Source organism: Elaeis guineensis, chromosome 13 (genome assembly GCF_000442705.2).
Source record: "Elaeis guineensis isolate ETL-2024a chromosome 13, EG11, whole genome shotgun sequence".
Lineage (NCBI taxonomy): Eukaryota > Viridiplantae > Streptophyta > Magnoliopsida > Arecales > Arecaceae > Elaeis > Elaeis guineensis.
The window spans coordinates 56,676,140-56,698,221 of NC_026005.2; the positions used below are offsets into that span (position 1 = coordinate 56,676,140).

At 39.8% G+C, this 22,082-nt stretch overlaps 2 non-coding genes across 2 annotated transcripts; both read left to right on the forward strand.

Moving 5' to 3' along the window:
• Positions 1-19,503: 19,503 nt before the first annotated feature.
• On the forward strand, positions 19,504-19,591 carry LOC114914715 (small nucleolar RNA U61). Its single transcript, XR_003802328.2, has one exon. It is a non-coding gene; the product is annotated as a small nucleolar RNA U61 (small nucleolar RNA).
• A 176-nt stretch (positions 19,592-19,767) lies between these two features.
• Positions 19,768-19,850, forward strand: LOC140853547 (small nucleolar RNA snoR14). Its single transcript, XR_012136617.1, has one exon. It is a non-coding gene; the product is annotated as a small nucleolar RNA snoR14 (small nucleolar RNA).
• Positions 19,851-22,082: the final 2,232 nt, after the last annotated feature.

Here is a 22,082-nt window from a genome sequence, read left to right on the forward strand (position 1 = left end):
GATATGATTAGATCAGATCCGGAGCTCAATATACCTGCACCATTAAGGCGATCCGGTAGAGTACCGCGTCAGCCGGACAGATACTACGGTTTCTTGGTCCGGGACGGTGATCCCATCGAACTTGATGAGAATAATGAGGATCCGATCACCTATATGGATGCTATGCAGAGACCTGATTTCGAGAAATGGCTTGAAGCCATGAAATCCGAAATGGAGTCCATGAAGGTCAACGATGTATAGACATTGGTTGACCCACCTAAAGGGATTAAACCCATTGGGTGTAAATGGGTCTTCAAAAGGAAGAGGGGCGCAGACGGAAAGGTGGAGACCTATAAAGCCCGTCTGGTTGCCAAGGGGTATCGTCAATGTTATGGTATTGACTATGATGAGACATTTTCTCCTGTAGCAATGCTCAAATCCATTCGGATAATACTTGCAATAGCTGCCCATCTGGATTATGAGATCTGGCAAATGGATGTAAAGACAGCCTTCCTGAATGGAGAGCTGACCGAAGAGGTGTATATGATACAACCTGAGGGTTTACATCCACAGATGAGTCTAAGGTGTGCAAGCTTCAGAGATCCATTTATGGATTGAAGCAAGCTTCTCGGAGTTGGAACATGCATTTTGATAAGGTGATCAAAATGTATGGCTTCATTAAGAATGGAGAAGAGCCCTGCATCTATAAATGGGCAAATGGTCCAGTTGTGGTATTCCTTGTCTTGTACGTAGATGACATTCTCTTAATCGGGAATGACATCCCCGCACTACAGGGAATAAAAGTTTGGTTGTCATCACAGTTCTCCATGAAGGACTTGGGTGAAGCATCCTACATCCTAGGGATGAAGATCTATAGGGATAGATCTAAAAGAATGCTTGGGTTATCCCAGTCCATGTACATAGACACTGTGCTGAAGAGGTTCAGCATGGAGAATTTCAAGAAGGGCTATCTACCGATAGGCCAAGAAATTTCTCTCTCTAAGAAGGATTGTCCGACAACTCCTGAAGAGAGAGAGCGTATGAGTAGAGTCCCATATGCTTCAGCCATGGGATCTATCATGTACGCCATGACATGTACAAGACCAGATGTGGCATACTCACTAGGAGTAGTGAGTAGATACCAATCTGATCCTGGAGAAAACCACTGGAAAGTGGTTAAAGCCATCCTTAAGTATTTGAGAAATACTAAGGACCAATGGTTGATTTATGGCGAGTCAGATCTGAAACTTGTGGGGTTCACAGACTCTAGCTTCCAATCTGACCATGATGACAGCAGGAGTGTGTCGGGTTATATCTTTACTCTGAATGGTGGAGCCATCTGCTGGAAGAGTTTCAAGCAGCATACTGTGGCAGACTCTGTTTGTGAAGCAGAGTATATCGCAGCATCAGATGCCGCGAAGGAAGCTGTGTGGCTGAGGAAATTCATCAATGAGCTCGGAGTAGCATCCTCCTTTAATGGTCCAGTCCTGCTCTACTGCGACAGCACTGGTACCATAGCTCAGGTGAAGGAACCCAAAGCACATCAGCGGATGAAGCACATCTTGCACCGCTTCCACCTGGTCCGAGAGATCGTGGATCGAGGTGACGTCGACCTTCAGAAGATCGACGGAAAGGAGAACCTAGCCGACCCCTTCACTAAAGCCCTGGCAATAAAGGAGTTCGACAACCACAAGTCGAAGATGGGTATTAGATACTGTGCCGAGTGGCTTTAGGACAAGTGGGAGTTGTTGGGAAATGTGTCCCAAAAAGTCAATCGTCAAGCTGTTGATGGTTGAGCAACCAAGTATTGTAATTGATTTGTTAATAAATAAAATATATTTGGCATTTTCATCATAAGCTTTCATCTTCTAATGAACTCCGTTGTTATGATGAAGTCCTTAGGACTATTTAAGTTCGATAAAGAGAGGATTTATTGATTAGTCCTTAAAACTGTTCACGACCAAATGATAGGCTGTTAATAAGGACGACAGCTTCTATCAAGCATAGGTCGCTGTAGGCCATATGGGTTGGTTGTCCTCTTAACCAAAGAGTGTGGAGACACTGGTATGGCATACAGGTGAGATGTAAGGGTACATCATCATTGAACGTGACCAACTCCAGAGCATTCTGCTATCGAGAATATCTCTGATGGGATATAGGTATAAGTGTCCCTTAGACTTGAGATCACCTCAGTGACTTGCAAGCAACTCACTGTGCTTTGGTACTGGACTAACTGAATTTCTAATTCAGGGACGGAAGGCTTCTGGGCACAGTCAAGTACTTGCGAAGTCAGAGTGTGATCGAGATGGGATTGACCACTCCAAGAGTTGGAGAAGAATGAGTCGCTGTATTTCAATTTAGCAAAACCTTGGCCAGGGTAATCCATCAGATGGATTTGATATTTTGAAATACAATGTGGACAACCTGATCAGAGTTGACAGTTGAGCTCTGGGGTGTCCTATGATCATTTTAGTCAAGGGGATGAATTATATGAAAACTATATCCGCATGGGTTCTAAGGATGTTGTTCTACACATTCGACCTATCCGGTCGTCGGGTATCATTGCTAGATGGTCACTTCGATTGGTATAGGAATTTATTCCTATGCTACCGGCTTAGGTTCGGACCTATGAGGTCACACACATTAGAGTTCATGATCCGATCGGATGGTTGATCAACGATTAAGAATCGTTCTAGGGTTAGATGATCAATACGATTGATATTTAACCCAGTGCAAGTGTTGCAGGAGGATCGATTAGCAATTCGATTGCTAATTAGCTTAATTTGATTAAGCCAATGGGCTGAGATTAAGTCTAATTAAATATGATTTAATTAGATTTGATTTGTGCTTGATTGGATCAAGTCCAATTGGTTTATTGGATAAGCCAAGTGAAAGGAAAGACTAGTCCTAGTTCAACTAGGACTTGGGTCAATCTAATTTCTAATTTGATTAGAAAATTAAATCAGATTTAAATCTAATTTAATTTGATTAAATTAGGTCCTTAATTAGGTTAAGACCTATTTTAATTGGGTTGATCTAATTTTGATTTGATTTGGTTTGGGAAACCAAATTAAAACAAGTTATGAGACAGAATCCTAGTAGGACTAGGATTCCACCTTGTACCACATAAACCTTCTCCACGCCCTCTCTCTTATTCAACGCCAATCTCCACTTATTTTGTGCGACAAAAGCCCTCTCCCAGATCTCTCCACGTTCACAAAAGGTCTCCTCTCTTCTTTCTTACATGGAAGGTGATTTGGATCAAATCTAAAAGGAATAAGTTTGGATTTCGAATTCTATGAGATAGAGTTTTAGAAATCCAAAACTCTTTCAATTTTGCACCGAATTTATCCAATTTTTTTTGGAATTTTTTGTGGATATAGTGTATTGGGTTATTGTTTGTACTTTTTTGTGATCTATATTTATATAATATTTTTTATAGAGAGAAATACCTTTGGGTCGATCGTGGAGATATAAAAGATGCAAGTTTGGGGTTTAGAGAGAAAAACGTGAAGAAGAAGAGGGTCTTCTTCTAGGGTTTTTATTTTCATATCTTTCCTCCTTCCATCTTGAGTTTCCTGAGAGTGTCTCAGATCTGAAACTCCTCCTTCTACTTTCCATCTTTGGAAGAGTCCAAATCAAGAAGAAAGAGGCACCTGATCAACCATCAAAGAAGGATCAGCGCAGTACTAGCATACTGTGCTGATTTCTGAAGCAGGACTTCTGATCGAGATTCGTGGGCTCGTGTGGAGACTCCTAGAGGCCGGACGCGTGTGCGACTTCAACATCATCCTTAAGCCCGGATCAGCGAGGTTAGAGCGTCTAACTTGCAAGGTAATAGATCTGATCTATTATTTAATACATACATTAGATGTAGCTAGTATAGAAACATGTTGATATGATCAACATGTAGTTCATACTATATTTATATATATTTTAATTTTTGATTTAATGCTATGTAATAATCATGTAATAGGATCTTAGATCTAGGGATTTTCTGATCTTAGAAAATAAATTTTGATTTATTTTAGTCTTCCGCTGTATGATCTTGAAAAAGTTTCAAGATCTAACCCTGAAACCCTAGATCTGGTTCCTACAGCTTACGGTAGTTGAAGTCAGGTGCGGAGTCCGACTCCCGTGGAGTCGGACGAAGCTTACCGTAGTTGAAGTCAGTGCGGAGTCCGGCTCCCGTAGGAGTCCGGACGAAGCTTACCGGTAGTTGAAGTCAGGTGCGGAGTCCGGCTCCGTAGGAGTCCGGATGGAGCTTACCGGCAGCTGAAGTTGGCGACGGAGCCCGGCTCCGTAGGAGTCCAGGCGGAGTCCTCCTTTAGGTCGGGGTCGTAGACGGAGCTCGGCTCCCGTAGGAGTCCTGGCGGAGCCCTCCTTGAGGTCGGGTCGTAGACGGAGCTCGGCTCCCGTAGGAGTCCTGACGGAGTCCTGCAATAAAGTCAGGTGCGGAGTCCGGCTCCCGTAGGAGTCCGGACAAAGCTTACCGGTAGTTGAAGTCAGGTGCGGAGTCCGGCTCCCGTAGGAGTCCTGGCGGAGCTTACCGATAGTTGAAGTTGGCGACGGAGCTCGGCTCCCGTAGGAGTCCGGGCGGAGTCCTCCTGCAATCAAAGTCAGGTGCGGAGTCCGGCTCCCGTAGGAGTCCGGACGAAGCTTACCGGTAGTTGAAGTTGGCGACGGAGCCCGGCTCCCGTAGGAGTTCGGGTGAGTTGTTCTGTAGTCGATGTTGGCGACGGAGCCCGGCTCCCGTAGGAGTCGGGCGGAGTTGTGCTGTAGTCGATGTTGGCGATGGAGCCCGGCTCCCGTAGGAGTCCGGGCGGAGTTGTCCTGCAATCAAAGTCAGGTGCGGAGTCCGGCTCCCGTAGGAGTCCGGACGAAGCTTGCCGATAGTTGAAGTCAGGTGCGGAGTTCGGCTCCCGTAGGAGTCCGGACGAAGCTTACCAGTAGTTGAAGTCAGGTGCGGAGTCCAGCTCCCGTAGGAGTCCGGACGAAGCTTACCGGTAGTTGAAGTCAGGTGAGGAGTCCGGCTCTCGTAGGAGTCCGGATGAAGCTTACTGGTAGTTGAAGTCTGGTGCGGAGTCCGGCTCCCGTAGGAGTCCGGACGGAGCTTACCGGCAGCTGAAGTTGGCGACGGAGCCCGGCTCCCGTAGGAGTCCAGGTGGACTCCTTGAGGTCGGGGTCGTGGACGGAGCTCGACTCCCGTAGGAGTCCTGCGGAGTCCTGCAATCAAAGTCAGGTGCGGAGTCCGGCTCCCGTAGGAGTCCGGACAAAGCTTACCGGTAGTTGAAGTCAAGTGCGGAGTCCAGCTCCCGTAGGAGTCCTGGCGGAGCTTACGTAGTTGAAGTTGGCGACGGAGCTCGGCTCCCGTAGGAGTCTGGGCGGAGTCCTCCTGCAATCAAAGTCAGGTGCGGAGTCCGGCTCCGTAGGAGTTCGGACGAAGCTTCCGGTAGTTGAAGTTGCGACGGAGCCCGGCTCCCGTAGGAGTTCGGGGGAGTTGTTCTGTAGTCGATGTTGGCGACGGAGCCCGGCTTGGGGCGGAGTTGTTCTGTAGTCGATGTTGGCGACGGAGCCCGGCTCCCGTAGGAGTCCGGGCGGAGTTGTTCTGTAGTCGATGTTGGCGACGGAGCCCGGCTCCTGTAGGAGTCCGGGCGGAGTTGTCCTGCAATCAAAGTCAGGTGCGGAGTCCGGCTCCCGTAGGAGTCCGGACGAAGCTTACCGGTAGTTGAAGTCAGGTGTGGAGTCCGGCTCCCGTAGGAGTCCTGGCGGAGCTTACCGGTAGTTGAAGTTGGCGACGGAGCTCGACTCCCGTAGGAGTCCGAGCGGAGTCCTCCTGCAATCAAAGTCAGGTGCGGAGTTCGGCTCCCGTAGGAGTCCGAACGAAGCTTACCGGTAGTTGAAGTTGGCGATGGAGTCCGGCTCCCGTAGGAGTACGGGCGAGTGTTCTGTAGTCGATGTTGGCGACGGAGCCCGGCTCCCGTAGGAGTCCGGGCGGAGTTGTTCTGTAGTCGATGTTGGCGACGGAGCCCGCTCCCGTAGGAGTCCGGGCGGAGTTGTTCTGTAGTCGATGTTGGCGACGGAGCCCGGCTCCCGTAGGAGTCTAGGCGAGTTGTTCTGTAGTCGATGTTGGCGACGGAGCCCGGCTCCGTAGGAGTCCGGGCGGAGTTGTCTTCTTGCTGAGAACTTCGTGGGTATTTTATACCCAACATATCCTATGTTAGATTTTCTACCCTTCCATAATTCAGAAAGTTTTTTTTAGATTGATCTTATTAAAGTACGGTATAAGATGTAACATACTATGTGATAACTTCTGCCTAAAAATATTTTGAGAGATTGCTCTCACATAGCATGGTACGGATCATTTCTTTAAGAGTTCTATTGTTTTTTTGCTATCCCATTTTGTTGGAGTGTTCTAAGTACAGAAAAATTATGATCTATATTTTTTCATTATAAAAATTTTTTAAAATTTTATTTTCAAATTTGATACTGTGATCACTATGAATTGAAACAATTGTAAACCTTTTTCATTTTAGACTTTTCGGCAAAACTTAGAAAAAGCTGAAAATGCTTCCCTTAGATGCTAAAAATAAGATCCAAGTAAAATGTGAGAAATCATCGATAATCATAAAATCATATCTTTTACCTCCTAAACTAGTTGTCCTTGTAGGACCAAACAAATCCATATATAAAAGTTTCAAAGGTTTAGAAGTTGAAACAATATTCTTAGGTTTAAAAGAAACTCTAATTTTTTTACCTAATTAGGATGCATTACAAATTTTATCATTTTAAAATTTATCTTTGACAAACCAAAAATTAAATTTTTAATAATTTTAGATAGTGTGTGCATACTAATATGTGCAAGCCTACAGTATCAAAGTCAACTAGTTTCATTGATTTTAGCATTCATAGCCACAAGATATTGCATGTTCTGCCTGAAAAGATTATCCAAATCTACCATGTAAACATTGTCATGCTTATGTCCAATGAACCTAGTGCTATCATCAAAAGGCCTAGTTATATACATGAATGATTTAAAAACTACTTTATAACTTTTATCACATAATTAACTAATGCTTAATAGTTTATACTTAAGACCATCTACAAGTAAAATATTTTTAATACAAGTGGAGGAAGTGATACCAATATTACCTATGCCGATGATCTTTCCTTTACCATTATCTCCAAAGATGACCATTCCTTCATTCTTAGCTTCCAAAGTGATGAATTGAGACTCATCACCGATCACGTGTCTTGAGCATCTGCTATCAAAATACCACTTTCGCTTCTTTACTTGGGATGTAAGACACACCTACATACATAAAATCAAGTTTTAACTTGAGGTACCCAAGCTAACTTGGTCCTTTGGAGTTAGTCACAATGATTTTTTTTGAAACCCATATTTCTTAATATTTATACTAACAAATTTGTTTGACAAGCACGCATAAGCTTTATGTCCTATCTTGCCATATTTAAAACATGTAAAACTTAATAATTTATTCATGGATGAATTTATAAAGAAATTTTTTAAAAATTTTTATTTTTTATGAGTATTATAATCAAGTCCGACTTTATCATACACTGCACTTTGATTATCAATAATCATTTAAAGTTTATTTGAGCTTAGGGTAAATCTATCAACTATTGATTACAATTTGGTTACTTCTTCCTTTAAGTTCTGATTTTTCTTTACAAGAGTCTTGTTTATATTTGAAATTACTTCTTTTCCTTTGATAGAGTTTATATTTTATTTCTAATTCTTTATTTTTATTGGAGATCTTTTCTTTTCTTTAGATAGAGTTTGTTTTTAATTTCAAATTTTTAATTATTTTTTAGTCCTAATTTCTTTAAATCATCCAAAAGCTCATGAAATGCTTCTTGCAGTTTATCAGAAAAAAAAAATATTTTGAGTTTGAATGATTATCTCATTTTCATGTATCATAAGACACAAATTGGCTTCTTCATGAGATTCTTCATCTGAGGTGAGTCATCACTGTCGCTTCACGTAGCCATCATTGTCTTTTTTCTTCAACTTTTCTGATCCTTCTTAAGCTGGGGACAGTCCGATCTAAAGTGGCTTAGCTTCTTACATTCATAACAAATGATAAATTGTTCTTTTTTTTTTTCTTTACTCGGCTCCTCCTTAACTAGTGGTCTTCTCTTGATCTTTTGTTTTCCTTTTTTAAATCGTCTGAATTTTCTTATGGTCAATGCTAAATCCTCATCATCTTCACTATTTTTTAATTTTTCTAAATCTTCTTCTTCTTGAGCCATTAATTTGACGGTAAATATCTTCTTTCTTCTGATCTCTTCTTCAGAATATTATTTCATAGTCAGCTCATAAGTCATGAGAGATCCAAGCAACTCCTTCAAAGGTAGGATGTTTAAGTCCTTGGCTTCTTGAATCGTCGTGATCTTTGCTTCTCATGATCTTAGTAGAGACCTAAAAATTTTTCTTATAAGGTCACTATTAGAATAACACTTTTCAAGACTTTTTAGATCATTTATGATATCAGTGAAATGAGTAAATATTTATATTATAGACTCATCAGGTTTATTTTAAATAATTCATAATTATGCACAAGCATGTTAATTTTTGACTCTTTTACTTGGTTTGTGTCTTCATGTGTAACTTCTAATCTATCTTAAATTTTTTAGCTGAATTACAAGTGAAAATATAGTTAAATTTATTTGCATCTAAAGCACAATACAAGACATTCATGGCTTTAGCATTGAGCTGGTCATTTTCTTATCAAACTCATCCCATTCACCTTTTGACTTAGGAGAGACAAACCATCAATTAACTTAGTGGATGTGTGAGATCCATTCACTATGATACTTCATATATCATAGTCAAGTACTTGGATAAATATTTTTATTCAAGCTTTTTAATAGATATAGTTTGACCCATTGAAAAGTGAAGGTCAGTTGGTAGATTGCCCCTCGATTAGAGATGTACCAAATTGGGCTGCCATAGATCTTTAGCTCTCGATGGTTAAATCAAGTAAGGACTAGAGCATCAGGCTCTAATACATTTGTTGCTCAGATGTGGAGCCCAAGAGGAGAGGTAAATTGGGTCTTTTAAAATTTTTAGTGTTTAGTGCTCATAAAGAATGTGCTCAACTTGATGAGTGAGGTGAGTTAATTAATTAAGACAAAAGATCAAATACAAATAACAAATGCACAAATATAGAACAATAAGGAAAAAAAATATGCAAGCACAGCAACACAAAGATTTATAGTGGTTCGATACTAACTTTGCACCTACATCTACTTCCCAAGTTCTAACTTAAAAATTCAATCCACTAAAAAAATTTTCAATTTAATACGTCAGATTACACCGATCCTTACTGTCCAAGCAAGAATACTTATTTTTTGGATACAAACAAACCGACAAACCCTTCGATTATAGGTTGGATCAATCTATCCGAGCTTTGAAACCCCAAAACTCAAACTCAATGTACAATAGCAAAGAAAAGAATATAAAATTTCATCATACAAAACTCTTTAAATGAGCACAATAAAATAATAAAAGCATAATACTCAAGGAGTAGAAGCCTTTATTGGACATCCTTGATGATTTGGATACTTGAATGCAGCTGGAGAGTAGTTGGTGAGCTGATTGAATGCTTTTTATCTCTTTTAGGATTTTCTTTCTCTTTCACAGATTTGAAATTGAATACTTCTTGGTTGCTTTGATTTCTCACCTCTAGAGAGTATTTATAGTCTTTGTTTAGTCTTGAGAGTGTTTTAGAGTCGGTTAAGAGCGTTGAAGTATGGTTAATGCACATTAAATATACCAAAAATGGGCTCAAAATTAGCCATTATGCATGTCTGCCCTATATGGGTCAACCCATGGGATGCCTCACTGGGAATGAATAGACCATGAGTCGCCTCATTTGGGCAGACAGAAAATCATGCTCTTTGTTTTGGTCCTAGCATTTTAGGGGTCGACCCATGGTCATTCCACTGCGTGCCACAAGCCAAAACAGTACGTGCCAGCTCCCAATACAAGGGATGATCTATTTGGGTCGTCTCATTTTGTTTCAACCCAGTTTTTCATATATTTAAAGTCTGAAATTGACCAAAATAGTATCAAACACTCTTAAATGGATTTGAATGAATTTGACACTTTCAAAAAGCTTCAAAAATATCTCCAACTTGAAAAATCTTCAACTTTAGCACTCTTGAAGGAGCTTTTCAAACTCAATATTTTTGAACTATCTGAAACAACAAAGTATTTTTCAAGGATAAGAAATTTATTAGTAGTTTCCTCGAATGGTTTGTGACCATCAAAATTAATTCTTGGGACAATATATCAAGCTCAATAATTAATTTTTTATGCAACCAACAAAATTCTAATATGTGCATTCAAATTAAAAAAAATGTAACATTAATTTCAAAATATGTACAAGTATTACAAAGTTTGTTAGCAAAAAAATATATATACAAGTATTATAACTATCGAGAGGTATATATATATATATATATATAATATATATATATGTATGTATGTATATATATATGTATTATATGTATGTATGTATGTATGTATGTATATATATATCAAGATACTGGGACTTCCTCCGTATTCACCTCTCATAAATGTGCATCATCTCTAGCTGTTATCGTAATGGCTCAGGCATAATATCGACCAGTGGAGAGGGAGGTGCTGGTGTGCTCGACCTATCAACATATGCTTGACATCTACCTTAGAATACTCTCAGTCGACCCCTATCTCTGGCCCTCCCATGCATATAATACTATAAGAAAATTCATTATTAGCGATGACCATCTGCCATTGCTAATAACTGAATTGCTGTCACTAATGCCGACATGGCACCATCGCTAAAAAATCATCAAAAAAGAGCTCGATAAAAAGTAGCATTAGCGATGGCAGAGGAGCCATCGCTAATAATGATATTAGCGATGATATTCCGTCGCTTATAATATTTTTCAGATTTGAAATTAAGAAATTTAAAAATAATAATAGCGATGATATTTCATCGCTAATAAGCTATTGCTAATATCTTTAGCGATGAAATTTCCATCACTAAAGCCATCGCTAATAATTATATTTTTTAAAAAATATTTTTAGTAATTATATTTATTAAAATTAGTTATATTTAATTAATAAATAATATATTTATAAAATCTTATAATTAAATTAACAAGCAACATATATTTACAGATATTATACCAACTAATAATTATCATCATCATAAATAAAAAACTAATATTATATGTTACATCAAAATTAAATTGTATAAATAACACTGCTTAAATTTTAAATAAAAAAATCAATGAAGATCGTCCTCCTCCTCTTCCTCCTGTATGTCCTCTGCATAGAGCTATCAATTTGAATTGGACCCATCAGGTTGGCCCACCCGTCATGTAAATGGGACAAGTTGAGTTCATGTTTAGCAACCTGTTTAAAAGTGGGTTAAATAACCCATCCCATTTGGGTTGCAGGTTGCGGTGGGTTTAGGATGGGTTGGGGCAAGCTGACCCATTTCTTTTTTTTAGTACCATTTATTGTTTTAGTACTATATTTTCTCTGTTTATATTACTGTTTTATTGATTTTTTGCTATATATCAATCTTAAAACTATTCAAATACCTTCCAAATCATATTTTGTGCTTCACAATCTACCAGTACTTCATTATGCTTGATCACTATATTTTCTTTATCCATAAAAACAACATGTGGATACTTGTCATCCTCTATTTATTTTGTTGTTTTAATACTACATTTCTTCTCTTTTTTTGGTACTACATTTTCTCTATTTGTATTGCTGTTTTATTTTTTTTTTGAAATTTTGTGGTTGGCCTGTTTAACCTGCAGCCCATGGCAGATCGGTTGGGTTGAATTTTCCAAACCCACCAATTAAATGGACCAGCCCACCCCCCCATTTAGAGGTGGGTGTGGTGAGTCGGGGCGGACGGGATAGGCCGACCCATCTTGACGGCTCTATCTCTGCAGCAGTAGATGGATAAGAGCCGGATGTCCCAACATCCTAAAATGAAAAAAATAAAATATTGTTAATAATTTATAACTAAATTAATTAAAATTATAAAATTATTACAATTAATATGCTTCAAGCTTAAACCTTTATGAGGGTATATTTTAATGTAATACTCTGATTCTTGAACAGATTATTCCTACATGTTGCGGCCAACTCTCCATCGCCTGTCGTCGGGAACGAACACCTACAAGACAAGTCTGCACTGACCGGATTTGTATCGATGGAGACCCTTCGATGCCTAAGTTAGAGAGAGAAGTTGGTGAACAGTAGATATCAAAATTCAGAGTAGCAAAATTCTGGCCAGAAGTGGCTTACCAGTCCTATTTTCCTTACCCCCTTTTATAGACGAGGTTCTTGTAACCGTCGGATGTGGTCCTGTATTTTATGATGCTAAATCATCGGGCCATAATCACATAGTAGGTCATTAATTTTCCAATTATGATGTCGTGATGTGCGGCTGGTAACCGTTCGTTATGGGTATGACATATTAAGCAGATTAGCCGACTGTATGTCGGTAGTAGGCACAGCCATTAGTTGATGATTCTGCTGTATTATCGGTCACCAACTATAAGTCAGTGATATTTGTTCAATCAGTTGATGAAGAGTCGGAGTGGTCAGTTCGATCGATGCTCCATCGAAGTTGTGCATTCGGTCAGTTGACTATATTTGAATCAGAGTCGATCAGTCGGAGTCATACGTTCAATCGATCGGCTATTGTTGAGTCAAAGTCATGGAGATCAAAGTAGGGTCGGTCGGTTTATCCTAATAGTTGCCCCCCCACTCCTGAGCCCAATGGTGCATTGCCGCATATACCACCACGTGGTCAATTATTTTGGATTAAAGAAGTTGTTGTCTATCATGTCGAATCCTGACTCTGTCACCACATTCTGGAGTACGATCGATCAACCATTTTGTCATCTTTGAGCTGTCGTATCAGCAGGAAGATCTGGTGTCATGCATCATTTGTGGAAGGTGAGCCGGTGCCAGATGTTATATCGAGAAGGCGAACCGACATCGTGTGATTTGATTCTGGCATGTAGATTTTCGCCACGCATCGAGGTATCATTGGGTCAGAGTTGTGCACGCAGATGGAAGTGACGTGGTTCAATCTGGTGCAGGTGTGTTGAACCGTCGGATCGATGATGGGTCTAGATGCTACCACGTGTCATCATCCGACGTTGTCTCAATCTGACCGCTTGCATCCAAGCCATTGGGCGTTCCTCTATATAAAGGACCACCGTCAGCCAGATATTTCCTTGCTGTTGTCTCTTCTAGCATAGAAGCTCTGTCAGAGAGCTACTCTCGTGCGAAAATATTCTTTATCATTTTCTTTTTTAAGTTTCCTTGAATCTTTGACAGTTCTTCTGATGAGCGAGATTCCTGCAGGGGTGGTTGGTCGGAAATTTTGGCCAACGACTCCCTGTCGAGCCCGAAAGTTCTCTCATTCTCGGGTCTGACTGTTGGTCGATTTCGAAAGTGGCATTGTGCTTCGAACCATCGTTAGTTTTTCACTCCTAATGTCGATGGTGGGGTCAACAACCCATTACCGTATATCTCGCATCCCATCTCAGCTGCATGATCAAGGTCATCTTCGATGTGGATGAAAATCTGAAGCCCTCCTCTAGCTCTTCTATGAGGAGGGTACGGTCGTCGACTGGATGAGACCCTCTCTGTTTTGTATGAGTGGGTCAAGTTGTTGATGTGGTTGGCCGAGCAATGTGATCGATCAATCATCTTCACAGTTCAACTCGAGTCGTTACATCCCCGAGCTGGAAGGTGGAGGTTGTCGAAGAAGCTGATCCAAGATGGGCCTGTCGATTTTTCAATGGTACAAAGGTGGCGATGAAGATTAGTCGGTGCTTCTGATTTTTCTTTTGTAAAGAAAGATGTGTAATCGACTTCGGTCTAATTTTGTAATCCTTCTTTTTGATAATGAAAGTACTTTTTTTTTGAAATACTTTTCTATGTCATTGAATTGTAGTGTCTGCTTGTAGAACAATCTCTGAGTGTAGATCGTAGATCCGACTATTTCACAGACTTTGTGGAATCTGCTAGTCATGTAATGTCTAACGTATTTAGTTAGGATAACGATGGCAAGTCGAATATCTGTCACCCAAAAGTTGAAATTTATACGTCGTGTTGTCTTATAAATGGTGGCAAGCTGAATATCCCTCGACTGGCTGTGGCCATGTCGATATGATTGCAATCCGACCTTGGTCATCTTAGCATTTTGCCTTTCTTAGTTGATACTAAGTCGGCAAATTAGCCAGCTGCTTCAATAGAGAGCCGACTATGAGGGTAGCACGACTTTTGTGGAGAAAATCTGCATCGCCGGTGCTGGCCTCCAGTTGAAGTCGATAAGTCGGTTCTGTAAGGGAACCAAAATATAGTTGGTGTCGAGATAGTCGATCCTCTAACTTTTACAATGAAAGCCGAAGTATATTCGATGTCGAGATGGTCGATCTTCTGACTTTTACAGTGAAAGCCGAAGTATATTCGGTGTCAAGATGGTCGATTTTCTAGCTTTTACAATGAAAGCTGAAGTATATTCTATGTCGCTTTAAAATCACAGTCGGAATGTCAGTTTTTACAAGAGGACCAAAATATAGTCGACACTAAAGCAGTTGATTCTCTAAGTAGTTGTATTCTGAAGGAAGTCGAGTAGAATAAAATATTCGTCATGCTTTTATTAGCTAATTGTCGAAACAACAACAGCATCATCTTGAGGAGTTTGAATTTCTCGAATATCTTTTTTTGAAGAAGTTATTACATTGAGTTGTTGTCATTTCGCCAACTCTTCTTCGGGAGTTATCCCTCAGTTCAGTCGTCCGAAGATCATATTGATGACTCCCACAGTCGGTTGAATATTTACAGCTTCCTCAGTCGGCTGGAGGTTGAGTCGATGGATCCCTCTGATATTTTTTGAGATAGCCTCATCGTATCAGGGCCTCTATTTCATCCTTGAGCTAGATGCATTATTCGGTATTGTGGCCGTGGTCATGGTGAAATCGGCAATATTTTTTTCGATCGTGGTTCCTCATTTTCATCGATGGAGGGTGCCGTAGATATTCCGCCCCTTTGATCTCCATGAGGATCTACTCACGGGAAGCAGAGAGAGGAATGTAGGAGTCATACCTGTCGTAATTCGACCTCGAACTCCGTTGTTGAGGCAAAGCTCGTTCATCGATAGGTGGACGACTTAATTCAGTCGGAGCTTTTTTTTTCTTCTATTTCTTCTTCTTCTGACTTTTACCTTCTGTCTGGTGTCGGTCAGAAGCTCCTTCATCTGCATGCATATTTTTTATACACGCTCCAGAAGTTTGGCATATGTCAGAGGAAGAGTCTTGTCTAGTGAATACGTGAATCGAGCCCCTCAAAGCTCTTTTCATGACCGATATGGCCATGTCTTCATTGAGGTCCCTGACCTCAAGTGTAGCCGCATTAAATCGGGCCATGAAATCTCAAAGTATTTCGATCTCTCCTTGTTTGATAGAGAAGAGACTATTTCAGTTTTTTATTGGCAGCCTCTGACTAGTACTGAAGTGGGCCACGAAAGAATGCTCCAGCTGCCCAAAGGAGTGGATGCTTCCTGACTAAAGCCCGGAGTACCAGGCCCGAGCAGCTTTTCAAAGTGTGATCGGGAAGCCGATGCATAGGAGGGCATCAGTTGCCCCCGAGATCATCATGAGAGCCTTGTAGCTCTCAAGGTGGTCAACTGGGTCGGTGGAACCATCGTAGGGCTCCATGTACGGTATCTTGAATCGACTCGGGATCAATTCATCCAAGATAAGTTGGAGAGAGGTTGGGCAGTATGAAAGTTGAAGTCATTCGAAGACTTCTGACCATCCATCTGAAGCTGGATGAGTCGACGGTCGATTTTCTCAAACTTACATTCATAGTCGTCGAGCCGTCGGTGGTGGGAGACTCCAGGGTTGAACCTCCCGATGAATTAAAGGGAGAGGTAGATGGTGTTCGCGGTCGTTTTCCTTTTGTGGCCTGATCCAATTGGGTAGGAGAGGGGCATTATGAATGGGGGGTGGTGCATCAAGGACACCGCGAGTGCCACTGCTCGTCTCGATGAGAGAGCCGAGATGGCCGCTCTGGTGGAGGAGACGGAGATCGCCGCAGATGGCGGCGACTGTGCCTGGATGGCTCTGAATGCGCCACCGGTTGCTCCACCGACGGATGTGGTGGTTGAGTCTGCTGCTGCTGGAGGCTTCTGACCGCCTCCATAAGAACAGTCATGTGCTGTATGAGTGCAGTGATCTGGACATCCGTGGTGACCACAAGATATGAGGAACAAGGCTCTGCTACTGGAGGAGGGGGAGGAACCTCTTTCCGATGGGAAGAGTGTCTCGCCGATCCGATTGCAGTCGAATGTTGGGTTCTGATTTTCTCCATGGTGAATATTGTCTCTTTTTCACTTACCTGGTGCACCAATCTGTTGGGACAACTCCCTGTCGCCTGTCGTCGAGAATGAATACTTGCAAGATAATGTCCACACTGATCGAATTTGTGTCTAGTGGGGATCCTTCGATGCCTAAGTTAGAGAGAGAAGTTGGTGAACAGTAGATATCAAAATTCAGAGTAGCAGAGTTCTGGCCAAAAGTGGCTTACCAGTCCTGTTTTTCTTACCCCTTTTATAGATGAAGATTTTGTAACCGTCAGACGTGGTTCCATATTTTATGGTGCTAAATTATCGAGCCATAATCATGTAGTGGGTCATTAATTTTTTAATTATGATGTCATGATATACGGTCGATAACTGTTCGTGATGGTTATGGCATATTGAGTAGATTAGCCGATTGTATGTCGGTAGTAGGCACGACCGTCAGTTGATGATTTTGCTGTATTGTCGGTCACCGATCATAAGTCGGTGATATTTGTTCAATCGATTGATGAAGAGTCGAAGTCGTCAGTTCGATCGATACTCCATCAAAGTTGTGCATTCGGTCAGTCGGCTATATTCGGATTGGAGTCGATCAGTCAGGGTCATATGTTCGGTCGGTCAGTTATTATCGAGTCAGAGTCATAGAGACCAAAGTCGGGGTCGGTTGGTTTATCCCAATACTACATATTCCATTCAACGATACGAAGCTATAGACATTCCTATCTAGTACTTCATTAGATGGTTAAATTGAATTTTGACCCTCTGGATACTCCCTCCCTCATGTTTGAAGCCTAAATTGGCACGAATAGATATATTTTGATATACTCTAATTCTCGAACAGATTATTCCTACATGTTCCATTCGATGATACGAAGCTATAGATACCTCCAGCTTATTCATCGAATAGTTAGATTGAATTTTGACCTCCTGATATCTCTTCTTCCCACCTCAAGCCTAAACTAGTACGGAGGGATATATTTTGATATATTCCTTCGATTTTCAAACAGATTGTTGCCACACATCTCATTCGATGATACAGATATATCTACACCTCCATCCCATTCATTGGATAAGAAAATTGATTTTTGACCCTTAGATCTCCTTCCTTCAACTCAAACCTAACTATGTGAAGCTTCTAAAAATAAAAATATAAAACAAGTAAAAAAATTATTAATATTGCTTGACTTATCTGCTATGATGATTGTGATAATGAGCTCAGCTGATCATACAATTGTAGGTTCTAGAGAATCTTAACCACCATGTGTGGATGGCGTTCCAGAAATTCTGAGGTCGCTGGTAAAACAACCTCTGCACGACCTCCTCAACATGTGCATCACCCCATGTCTGGGTCATCAAGGCTTGAGAAGAGGACGTCGAAGACCAGCGAGCAGCTGGAGGGTCAAAGTTATGCCCGAATCCTATGATCCGGCTCCTACTAAACCCCTTGATGGTCCTGAGTCTCAAGATCAAGAAGGAGGTGAGAGGATGGGTCCTCACTGTGCCATGCTACAACGTACTCCATGTAATCTATCTACACAGTTTAAAAATTAATTAGTACTGTTATACATATCAGTATATATAAAAATTTAATAAATAATATTTTATTTTATCGTGGTTCATCTGGATCTAGAATCTAAGTAATTACTAATACTCCTAAACTAGTGTGTGGCCTCATACAACTGTAGCTGTCGTGATACATGATCCAACTACCGTGTCTACAATAAATAAAAAATCAAGTTAATAAAAACTAACATATGATCAACTAAATATAAGATTAATATAAGTTTAGAATTTTTATCAATTTATCTGCTTTAATATGTATGCGAACGGAGCTATCGGTGTGTGTGATCGGATTCTGCTGCACAGTCGTTCTGTTGGGCCTTCTGCCATCTACCAGAGTACTTTTCACTACTCCACTGGTCACAGAGGACTTTCCATACGTCCATCGCATCCAATGATCCATAAAAGACTTTCAGTCTGATGGTGACTCAAAATTAAGAACTTAATGGTGGCCTACCTGAGGTGGTATAGTCCATCTCAGAGCCTACATATGGCAACCTCTTCGAAGGTCCAACGGCTGGCCTCTTCATCCTTAGAAGTCTAGAATCGGTAGTATGATTACAAATAAAGGATGACATATATTAATAAATAGAATATAAATGTTTATAATATGATCACAAGATGTTATAATTTTTTCAAAAAAGAAGGAATATTTTCAAGCAAAACTACAGACATTAAATGCATGTTAAAAAGGGTGACTATGTGGCCCAATAAGTAGAGCTATCAATTTAGGTTGGCCCGCCCCGCCATGTAAATAGGGCGCGTTGGGTTCATATTTTAGCAATCCATTTAAAAGCGGGTCAAATGACCCCCTCGTTTGGGTTGGCGGGTCGGTGCATGCAGGCCCACTGATTTTGTTTAGTAAAACTTAATGTCTTGACTCTTGTCTAGTTATCCATCTATATTGTTTAGTAAAAATTACCAATCCTCGAGGATGTGGAGAGGAGAGACAAGGGTTAACAGTTTTTTTATTTTTTTTTTTTTGAGGGGGAGATTTTGGCAGGTTGGCCCGTTTAACCAGTAGCCCATAACAGGTCGAGTGGATTGGAGTTTTTTCAACCCATCCGTTAAATGGGTTAGCTCGGCCGCGCTCAATTTAAAGGTGGGTCGGGGCAGATCAGAACATGTCAGAGTAGGTCGACTCGTCTTGACAGCTCTACCAATAAGATAGGATGGTATATTTTTACTGCACCATATGCAGTGCACAAAGAATTACCTGTCAACTAAAACTCTTTGTAGCCCAATCCTGTCCCTAATTTTTTGGTAGGACATAGACCGGCCCATTTCATTCGTTTAACAATTGATCATTGAGTCAATCAACATCTCTTGTAACACAAGCCCGACCCTATTTTTGGTAGGAATAGACCGGCCAATTTTGTTCTCTCTCAGACCACCGTATCAAAAATTTGACGATCAAGATTAAATAACACTTAGGAATTAGGGTTTCGCCCTCCTCCTACTCTCTCTTTGTAACCCTACATCCCCACCCCTCCCTAGTCACCGTCACATCTACGAAATCTCTCTCTCTCTCTGTGTCTCTCTGTTCTTCAAGCGATGAAGAGTTCTTAATTTGTGTTACGGAGATGGATTATATCCATTGATGATGGAAACACAACCCTCTAAGAAGTTCTGAGCGATTTCGTTCTTTTAACATACTAATATAATCTGCTAACGGTAATTTTTTTTTATTTGTCGTCTTTTTGGTTTTGTATTTTTTTCCCGTGATGGTCCTTTAATTTATATCTTAGTTTTTTAAATCGAATCCAACAATAAAGGTTGAATTTTTCCTTCAAGAATTTGATCTTGGGGGTCCGAGGTGACGAGAAAATTCAAGGTCTGTCAATCCATTGATGATTGCAAGTGATGTAGTCATGAAATCCTACAGGTTCTGACCCCCCATCATATCCACCGTTCAAACCTTTTTTTCTTTTCTACAGTTTCAGGTTTTTGAGATATTGTCTTATGTTTGGAACCTTAAAATGTATAAGGTTTTATTTTCACATCTAATAAACTTTTATTTAAGAAACAAAACTTCTTACACTTTTGCTAATTACTTGTTGTTTTTCTCACCAAATAATTAAGGCCAATCTTTTGGATGCTTTTGTGTTTGAGAATCTTCTTTTTGTTCTTACAAAGAAGAGTTTTACCTTTGAAAGTACAAAAAAAAAAAAGAAAAAAAATCTAGTTTAGACTAATATTTATGTAAATATTACTTTATGTGTCATTTGAGTGCTGATTGTTGGAAACCTCCTTATTATTCATGCTGGCCCTTATCTTATCAGCTGATATATTTGGAGACTATTAAATCAATATACTGGATGAATCTCTACTTACTATAATGTTATTATGAATTTTCTAATTGTTATGAATGTTATTATGAATGTTTTAATTGCTATGAATGTTTGGCTTCATTGTTCTGAATTCCAAGAAATATAGTTGGGATGTTGGTGTTTACCTTGCTCATGGCAAACATTAGAAACTAGAATATAAGCCTGATTAAGCTTGAACTGAGTCAGACCAGGCCAAGCATGATCAAATGTATGTTAGGTCAAGCTTTGATAGATTACTTCTCTCACTGGAAGTCATATTAAGAAGCTTTTGAGTGTGGTAAATCTTTTCGTACATGGTGGTGTGGAGAAACAGCAAAGCTCCAATAAGTTAGATTGAGGCATGGAAAGAAACTTGACTAAATGGTAATACTTTTTTAAAAAAATTGAAATAAGATTGTTCTTGACGAGTCTCCAACTCTCTATATGCAATTGATATATAATAGGTGGTGCTGCATGCAAAAAATTATTGTATTTTGGAGTAGTACTGTGAAGCTTTTTCCTTGACTAAATTGTGGTTGGATGATGTTGATGGTTGGTGACGTATGAAACGATGAGGTTCTAACTTGTTCCATGAGTTATTCTTCAAAGATTAACTAGCAAAATTAAGTAGAAAATAAAATTAAAGTATATAAGATTGTTAAAAGATATATTTAGAAAAGATTCAATATGGCACATGATTTCAGGACCTAGCTTTCCAGGAGCACAATACCCTCAGCCTATTCCTTGCCCTTTTCCAGGTGGAGGACCTAGCATATGACAAGCTAAGAAGTACAGGGGGCTCATCTCAATGCCGACCAAGATCTATCATACCATTTGTAGGGGGAATTGTTGTGTGTTAGATGTTTTGGAAAAATGTGGATAAAGATGAATATATTTTGAAAGTTCTCACAAAATAAAATCTCTTTGATGGATGATATTAGTCATTTTCAAATTTCAATTAAGAAAATTATAGAAATTAGCAAGCCAAAAAGGTAGGATTTCTAACTCTTATCTAGTGATAAAAACGAATTAAAGACCTTTAAGTTTAAAGAGGGACATTGTAGTTAAAGATATATTCATCTTGGTTGCAGGATATTGCCACTACTGGTCTTGAAGCCTGTGAGGCCCTCAATTTTCAGTGAAAAGTTCTATCCGGAACTAGAGAGGATCCTGAATCTCTAATGGATACCCTTGCATATTATAGAAGAAACAAAGAAGTGCAAAATGAAGAAGAAATGAATCAACCTAATTCTTTCTCTTTAAGCATTTTAAGCATTTTAGTCAACTCAAGCATTTTAAGCATGTGATCATTCAAGCATATACTCAACCTAATTCTTTCTCTTTTTGATCGCATCAAAAAGCACAAGGGAAGGATCAAGTTAAATTTTCAAAATTTAACTTTCAAAATTTTTTGAAAATCAACATCAATCATCAAAATCATCCAAAAAAATCTAATTTTCAAAATTTTATTTAAGTTCTCCTCCTTTCAAATTTAACTAGAGTTTAACTTATAAATTAGGGCCAAGACTTCTCCCTTTTTCTTAAAAATATAAATACAAAAATACTTCTCAATTTCAATTAAAAGTACTTGGACTTTGAAGATAAAATTTTTGAACAATATAGTCTTGAAGATTTTTTTTTTTCTGATATTAAAGTAGATCATTCAAAAATATATCACAAGAGTTTACCTCAAATAATGTAATAGCAAGAATATAACCATAAAAATTCAGATTTGAGACATAATATATATTTCTTTTGCCAAAAGATAATGCAATAGAATTTAAGGCAAATAGACTATTTGATACCATTATGAGAATTA